Below are 8,112 nucleotides of genomic sequence, written 5' to 3'. Positions count from 1 at the left end.
AAGTTTTGCTAGCATCTTTGGTGATCCTTGACTTTTGCTATGTCACCCCAATCTGTCTTCATCTACACATGCTGTTATCCTTGTGTGCATGCCTGTTTCCATGTCCAAATCCCTCCGCTTTTTTTGGGGGGGGAGGGGGTTTGCACTCACAGCACATGGGAGTTCCCAGGCCAGGGACTGAACCCGCACCACAGCAGTAACCTGAGCTGCTACAGTGACAACACTAGATCCTTAACCCACTGAGCCACTCAGGAACTCCTAAATTCCCCTTTTTCTAAGGACATAATCATGTTGGATTAGGGTCTACCCTAATGACTTCATCTTAACTTGATCATCTGCAAAGACCCTATTTCCAAATAAATTCTCACACAGGTAGTGGGGGTTTGGAGTTTATCATCTTCTAGAGGAACACAATTCAACACATAACAGTGGCCAATGGAGTAAAAGTAAGACAAAAAAAAACAAAACTAAACACCAATTTTTAACAGAGTGGTCATTGCTTTATTCAAATTTTTAAAAATCTATTAAGAGATTATCATGTGGCAGCAGTGAAGACAGTAAAATGGAAGATGAATGAAATATGGTCCCTGGCTTGGGGAAGCTCACTACAAAGAGTGGCTGCAGAGGCAGGGAAAGAGCCAGTCCATCTACATGGGCATATAAAGTAGTAATTCTAATTCTGTAAGACTTGCCCAATTCTAGAGCCAGAAACAATGCACTGTTACTGGTTATAGTACATTAATTGGCATTTACATATCCTAATAGTTAATGTTTCAGAGGACTAGGTATGAGCAGAAGTGACATCTGGGTGGGAACCACATAAAACTTATTAAAAGATCCAAATGGTGATGTATTGGAGGAAGGAGTCATTTATCATGGAAAGATATGTAAAGGAAGAGCCTGAGGGAACTAGACTAGGTATGCAGCACAAAAACCAGAGTTATATAGTAAGCTATATAGTAAGACTGACCGAAAAGACTTGAAAGATGGAAGACAGGAATCAGGATCCCCACCCCTTCCCTACCAGCCAGTTATCCTAGCTCCGTCTCACTTTAGGCCTAGCCACACTTTAAGTCTCCCCAGGCAAGGAGGATAAAAAGGACAGTACTTAACTCAAAAGGTACAATTATTTCTGTTCCCAGTACCTATTACTCTAATTCTAGATTCTAATCTTGTGTTTCCTAAAATATCTCTGATCTCTGGCCCTTTGTTCTCAGTTTTCTAGCCCACGTGCTGACCACCTGCTATTGGAGCCGCTGCTGCATCTCTCTATGGTCCTGGCTTTATGGTCTCTGATTCCTTCTTTTTTTTTTTTTTTTCTTTTTTTTCTTTTTAGGGCCGTACCTGAGGGATATGGAAGATCCCATGCTTGGGGTGGAATCCAGATCTACAGCTGCTGGCCTACGCCACAGCCACAGCAATGTGGGATCTGAGCTGCCGTGTCTGCAACTTATACCACATCTTATGGCAACACCAGATCCCCGACATACTGAGTGAGGCCAGGGATCAAACCTGCATCCTCATGGATACTAGTCAGATTCGTTACTGCTGAGCCACAGTGGGAAGTCCCTTGATTCCTTCTATCCCCTGATCTAGATCTTGAAATACTTTCTGCCCAAATCCATAGCACTCACCTGCTTTATATTGCCTTGATTTTCGTGAATTACTTGATTTTAAGAACCTGGAGTTCCTTTGCCACACAGCAGGTTAATGATCTGGCATTGTCACTCCAGTGGCTCGGGTCACTGCTGTAGTGTTTTTTTTTGTTTGTTTTGTTTTTTTGTCTTTTGTCTTTTGAGGGCTACACCCACAGCATATGGAGGTTTCCAGGCTAGGGGTCTAATTGGAGCTGTTGCTGCCAGCCTATGCTAGAGCCACAGCAACACCAGATCTGAGCTGGGTCTGTGACCTACATCACAGCTCACAGCAACACTGGATCCTTAACCCACTGAGCAAGGCCAGGGATTGAACCCGCAACCTCATGGTTCTTTGTTGGATTCATTTCTGCTGAGCCACGACGGGAACTCCATATAGTACGTATTTGATCCCTGGCCTGGGAGCTACCACATGGCACAGGCACAGCAAAATAAATTACTTATTAGCCGCTGTCATTCTGTACCTTCAGCAACCACTGGCACATACCTCCCTTCCATGTGGTAGTGACGGAAACTCTGCGGGGGAGGGCAATGGCTAGTTCCAGTTCTAACCCAAGGCAAGCCATTTAGCCGATGTGAGTCTTCTCTTTTGGTTTTGTTGTTTTGTCTATTTTTTGTTTTTTTCAGGGCCACGCTTGTGGTATATGGAAGTTCCCAGGCTCAGGGTTGAGTCGGAGCTACAGCTGCCTGCCTACACCACAGCCACAGCAACACGGGAACCAAGCGGCGTCCGTGACCCACACCACAGCTCACAGCAACACTGGATCCTTAACCCACTGAGCGAGGCCAGGAATCAAACCAGCATCCTCATGGGTCCTAGTTGGGTTCGTTAACTGCTGAGGCTGAGCCAGGAAGGGAACTCCTGTTTGTCTTGTTTTTGTGGATGCACCTGGGACATTGTTCCCAGGCCAGGGATAGAACCCATCCGCAGGAGTGACCTGAGCTACTGCAGTGATGCCAAATCCTTAACCCACTGTGCCACAAGGGAAATCCCTCTTATGTTCTTTAATAACCTTTTTTTCTCTTAGAACAGTTTTAGATTAATAGAAAAATAGCAAAGATAATAGAGTTCCCATATACTCCATGCAATGGACTGAATCTTTATGCCCCTTACCCCCAAATTCCTATGTTGAAATCCTAACCCTAAGGTATTGATAGTAGGAGGTGGGGGCCTTTGGGAGGTCATTAGGTCATAAGGGTAGAGCCAATTTAAAATATTTTTAGTCTTTTAGCAGGCACATCCATAGTGACTGGGGCTTGTCATAATAGTGATGTTAAAGCAGCTGTGAATTAAAGAAGATGTAAAAGGTTTGTGTTCTGTAACTTCTAAGTATGGCCTGCCAGAAAGTTGCCCACTGGTGTGGCTGCTTCTGATTTTTATCCTAAAAATACAGCTGCTCTGTAGTGATAATTTCTGCAGTTAATTCAAACAACTTACATTTACTGACAGTCATTACTAGATTGTATAGCTGCAGGAAAGTGAAAGTCTACAAGATACTAATCAGCCCATTATTGGTAATGGGACAGGAGAGCCTCAGAAATGCAGAACGCTTGCAAGATTATGATCACAAGCAAGAGCAGAGAAGCATGAACACTTAATACATTCTTGCTATGGAAAATCAGAAACATTCCAGCGATGTGAGGCTTATGAGAATGCTCTTTTGACATTTCTCCTCAGAGAAACAAGAGTATAAAGGCCTACTGCAATGAAGGGGAGGCTAGACGTGACTGAGACAGAGAATTGAGCATCATCTCTCCGCTTCCATATCCTTAACATGGCTTCTCAATTTCCAACCCCATATTCTAATTCCATTTCACTTCATTCATTCAACAAGCATTTGAGTATGTATAAGCTGTTTCTAGGTGCTAGGGATACAATCACAAATTACGACTTCCTCTAAGAAGTTAAATTTGAGCTGAGATCAGAATGAAAAAAAAAAAAAAAAAAAAGCCAGCCAAGCTAGGGACCAGGGGAAGTGTTTAATGAAAAAGAAATGTGTTGAACAAGGGCAAGAAGGATCTTGTATATATGATTTAAGAATGGAAGTGGGATGGGGCAAGGGGAATGGTTGAGGGTGCAGCATGCACAAGGGAGCAGGAGCAGAAAGTTGTGTTAGGAACTGAAGCAGTTGTTGAGGTAAGAAATATTGGCTCGGGGTAAGATGCCAACAGTGAAGAGGAATTCAGTATATTTTGGTGGATGTTGGTCAAGACTCTGAGTAATAAAGGAAGACTTCCAAGGTTGGTTTGAGTACTGGAGTGGGTAAGTAAATGCACAGTAGTATCATTTACTGAGTTGAAGCCTGAAGGAAAGAACAGAGCTACAGAGAAAAATCAAGAGTTCCTTCGCATGCCATGATTTCCAACCAAACTTCCTTATACAGAGCCACATTTCCCCAACTCCTTGTCTATTTGAAGAGAACATTCTCTCTACCCAAAATGCTCTTCCTCCTCCCTTTCCCTCCACCTATGCCTACAGCAACCACTCTCAAAACTACCTTTACCTTTAAAATTTCCAATTTACCACTCATCCCGTTTATCCCCTACATAGCATAATGCATTCCTCTATTTTCACTAAATATGAACTGCAATTCTACGTGATCCAAGGTTGGCTGAATCTGTGGATGTGGAACAGCAGATATGGGAGACAGGATATGTTACATGCGAATTTTTCAACTAGGGTTGGTGCCCCTAACCCCGTGTTATTCAAAGGTCAACTGTATATATATTTCTCAGAATATAAGCTTGTCTCATCCATTTCTGATAGTATTGTACTAGAGTGTTTTATACATAAGATGGAGAAGATTCACAATCTGCAAATATTTCATATTACTTTAATTACAAAGCCTTTACAAATATAATTTAGACTGCTAAAATCTCACAAACACATATTTAAATTAAAACAAAATTTAGACAACAGTCAGATTCTTTCTGCATGTGGTAGGTAAATCTAAAGGGATCAACACTGGAAAAAAACACTTAAATGAGACAAAAATTGCAAATAAATCAATAAAAATTAAGTGGATCAATTTATTTTTGTGTGTATTTCACAAGTATAATTTTGGAAGGGCTATCTGACAAATTTCAGCATTAACTGCCAAATCTATAGACATGTTCAACAAAAGAATGCATTTACTCATGGCCCTTTTAATACAGGTGAGTGTCCTATTGCACTACATTAAGAGATGCAGTTAACAGATCTGAGGGCATATCAAAGAACTTAGATTTTTCTTTCAAACGCTTCTGATAAGTAACATAATACAAATATTAATTATTGGTTCACATGACCATCAGTGATTTGCAAAATAAAACCCATAGGACTACCTACTTTTAAAGGCAGAAATTAAACAGTATTAAAATCAGTGTTTTTACCCTTAGATTAACAATCCCAGAATGAGCCTTAATTCCAATTTTACAAGGAGTAGTGTGGTGTTGGGGGAAAAGGGATATGGGAGATGACTGGCAGTGCATGCTGAATTGCAGAGTGAGACAGTGGCTCAAATCTGTTACTATCCAGATTAGAACAGTGTTTTAGAAAATTTAAAATGGATCCTGAACTGTGATATCTTGGGAACAATATTAAAGGGTTGGTAAATCATCAGCCCTAAATACCATTGGGAACTTAAGGAATAAGCAGGGATGCTGGGGGAGGGCATAAGTGAAGGTGAAAAAGATGAGGTGAAAAAGGAAAAAGAAAAATGAAAGAAATGTGTCTGAATTAGAGGGAATGTGAAAAGGCCACCACAGAAACTGCTTTAGTTGCCACCCATCCATGCTCTTCCTATAGGCTACCTGCTCCTGGATCACCAAACACCAAGTTTAGAGCACAATTTAAGTAGAGATTATGTTTCAGCATTGATAAACCTTCACTAGTTTGGACTGAGAAAGAATACATGTTTGATTTAGTAAAAAGTATCAACAAATATTCAGAGGTATGTTTTGTTACATCAAGTAAAAAGAGCAAAAAACCCCAAGTGAAATAACAAGACCTTGATGAATAGTTAAGACTTATTTTTAGATGAGTAGCACAAGAAAAACCTGTAAATAAACTTCAAACATGCTCCTTCCAGGTCATCAGAGCAATCCAGCAATCCTTACTATCCCAACATGCCAATAACTATAAATTGTTTTAGTCAGATGTAGCCTTTAAAAATGAAATGTTTCTGCTAAAGAGATTCTAAAATAAACTCCTTTATGTATCTGACCATAATAAAACATGTAAATAAGCCTAGAAAAAAAATGTTTCTCAAAATTACTATCAAATAAGAGCTAATGGACATGAAACAGGTCATTTATTTCACACTTTAGCTATCCTCAACTTCAGTTTACTCCAGCATTAATTTGTAATAAAAAAGACAATGATTAAAATTGGCCATTTCTCAAACCACAATTCTCAAATAATAGAAATGTTTAAGCTCATCCAGTCAATCTTCATTTAAAAAATGGTGAAACAGCCTGCAAATATGACTTCAATAAACTGAGATTTTGAAGCAGAACAAAAATAAGAAAAATGTAAAACCTGGAGTTCCTGTCGATGCACATAAACAAATCTGACTAGAAACCATGAGATAGGTTCGATCCTTGTCCTTGCTCAGTGGGTTAAGAATCCGGCGTTGGCATTAACTGTGGTGAAGGTCGCAGTCGTGGCTTGGATCTGGCGTTGCTGTGGCTGTGGTGTAGACTGGCAACTGTAACTCTGATTAGACCTCTAGCCTGGAAAACCTCCATATGCCATGGGTGAAGCCCTAAAAAGCCAAAAAAAGAAAAATGTAAAAAGCCTATCCCAAGCACCAATAATGGAGGCTAAGCAATTACACCTACATGTTATACCTACGGCTAAATGACAGGTCTTTCCTGATTAAAGATCCTGAGATTTTAACCACTGTGACATTACAGAAGGCAGGTTGGTTTAAAGAGGAAATTTGCCTTTAGTAAAAAGACAATCAACATTTTATTTTGGGCACTTAGTATTTCACAGATCCTCAACAAGTTTTGAGGTAGGTTAAATATTACATCATATTTTACAAACTAAAACTCAGGCAGAGATTACATCACTTTTTGCAAAACACTGTAGGAGTCCTACCATAATCAAGAATAACATGGTTTGATCTTTCACATTAATCATCTGTTATATATATGAATTTAATGGTGATAGCTTGCAAACTGTCATTAAAGAAATTTGACTTTGGGTATTTCCTAAGTCAACTGTATAATGATTAAATATACTTTAGACTAACGGACTTACTCCCATTACAAATGTATTTATATATAACTAATCCATTTTATAATAACAAATTAACATTACTGATTTTGTTTTCTACCTTTCGGGATGGGTGGAGCAGGAAGATATTCAGCAAGCTTTTCTCAGAGTGCTAGGCAGCCTTTAAGTGCAGGTGCAATGCTCAAGGCACCCCCTAGTTATTTGGGGTCATAGAAAATCAGGTATACAAATGGAGCCAAGATCCAGAAAAGATGCCTAGATCTAAAAGAGGGGAGGCCCTGCACAAGTCAAAGATGAAGAAAAACGTACTATCATCTCAGGTTATGGATCCTCATCATCAGGCTACAGCATCACAATTTATGGAAAGGGCTCCTACAAGAGTAGTAAATCTGTCCCAGTAATGTCTGCTAATTACTAAGTTCTTACTAACTAGATGAACCACAAGTAAAATTAAATTATATTTTATTAAATGTCATGTATAGAGGCAAAATAACTAAATAATGAATATGTTCCACCTATCATGTAAATTACTCTGTCACAAGCCTAATCCACTCAGGTCATTATAATTACTTAAAATTCAGCTCATCCTGACATAGGTTCCTGGGCCAGTCTTCTCAAGTATTTGTTTCATTATGAAGTTCCTTTTATTTAAACAATTGTCAAATATTAGTAATAATATAGGATTAAGAGTGGTTAATTAACAGCTGAGAAATTGTAAGGAATATATCATTACTGTGTTAGAAAATACAGCACTCAGCAAATTTCAAGAGTAAAGATATAGACGCCTATGCTCTGAATAGACTGAATAGCACAGCCCAACAAAATGTGAATCAAAGAAGCATGAAAAAAAGAAGGAAGGGGCCACAGGAGGCAAAGTATTTTATTCTAGTGTCCCCAAAATTGACTACGCAAATAAAAAGTTTCTACATTTAAAAAGTTTATATAAATTACATGAATTGTAATTTTCATAAAGGTCAAATGAAATGTTCTGCATAGGACAAAAGATATGCTTAAGCAACATATCGTATTTGCACAAGGCCACCGAATGTGATGGATATTAATAATGAATCAAAAAGCTAAAGTCTATGGCAGAATGAGCAAAGATTTCAGTTTGGTAGTCCATAGCCCAAAGATTGCAAACTATTCTTACTATACAAAAGCTCTAATGACATACAGTTTTGTGTAGGAACTCTTGTGCTTCTGGTTGGCACATCATCTACTTTTTTTTTTTTTTTT

This window comes from Phacochoerus africanus, chromosome 2, assembly GCF_016906955.1.
Source record: "Phacochoerus africanus isolate WHEZ1 chromosome 2, ROS_Pafr_v1, whole genome shotgun sequence".
Lineage (NCBI taxonomy): Eukaryota > Metazoa > Chordata > Mammalia > Artiodactyla > Suidae > Phacochoerus > Phacochoerus africanus.
This window is presented reverse-complemented; position numbering follows the sequence as displayed.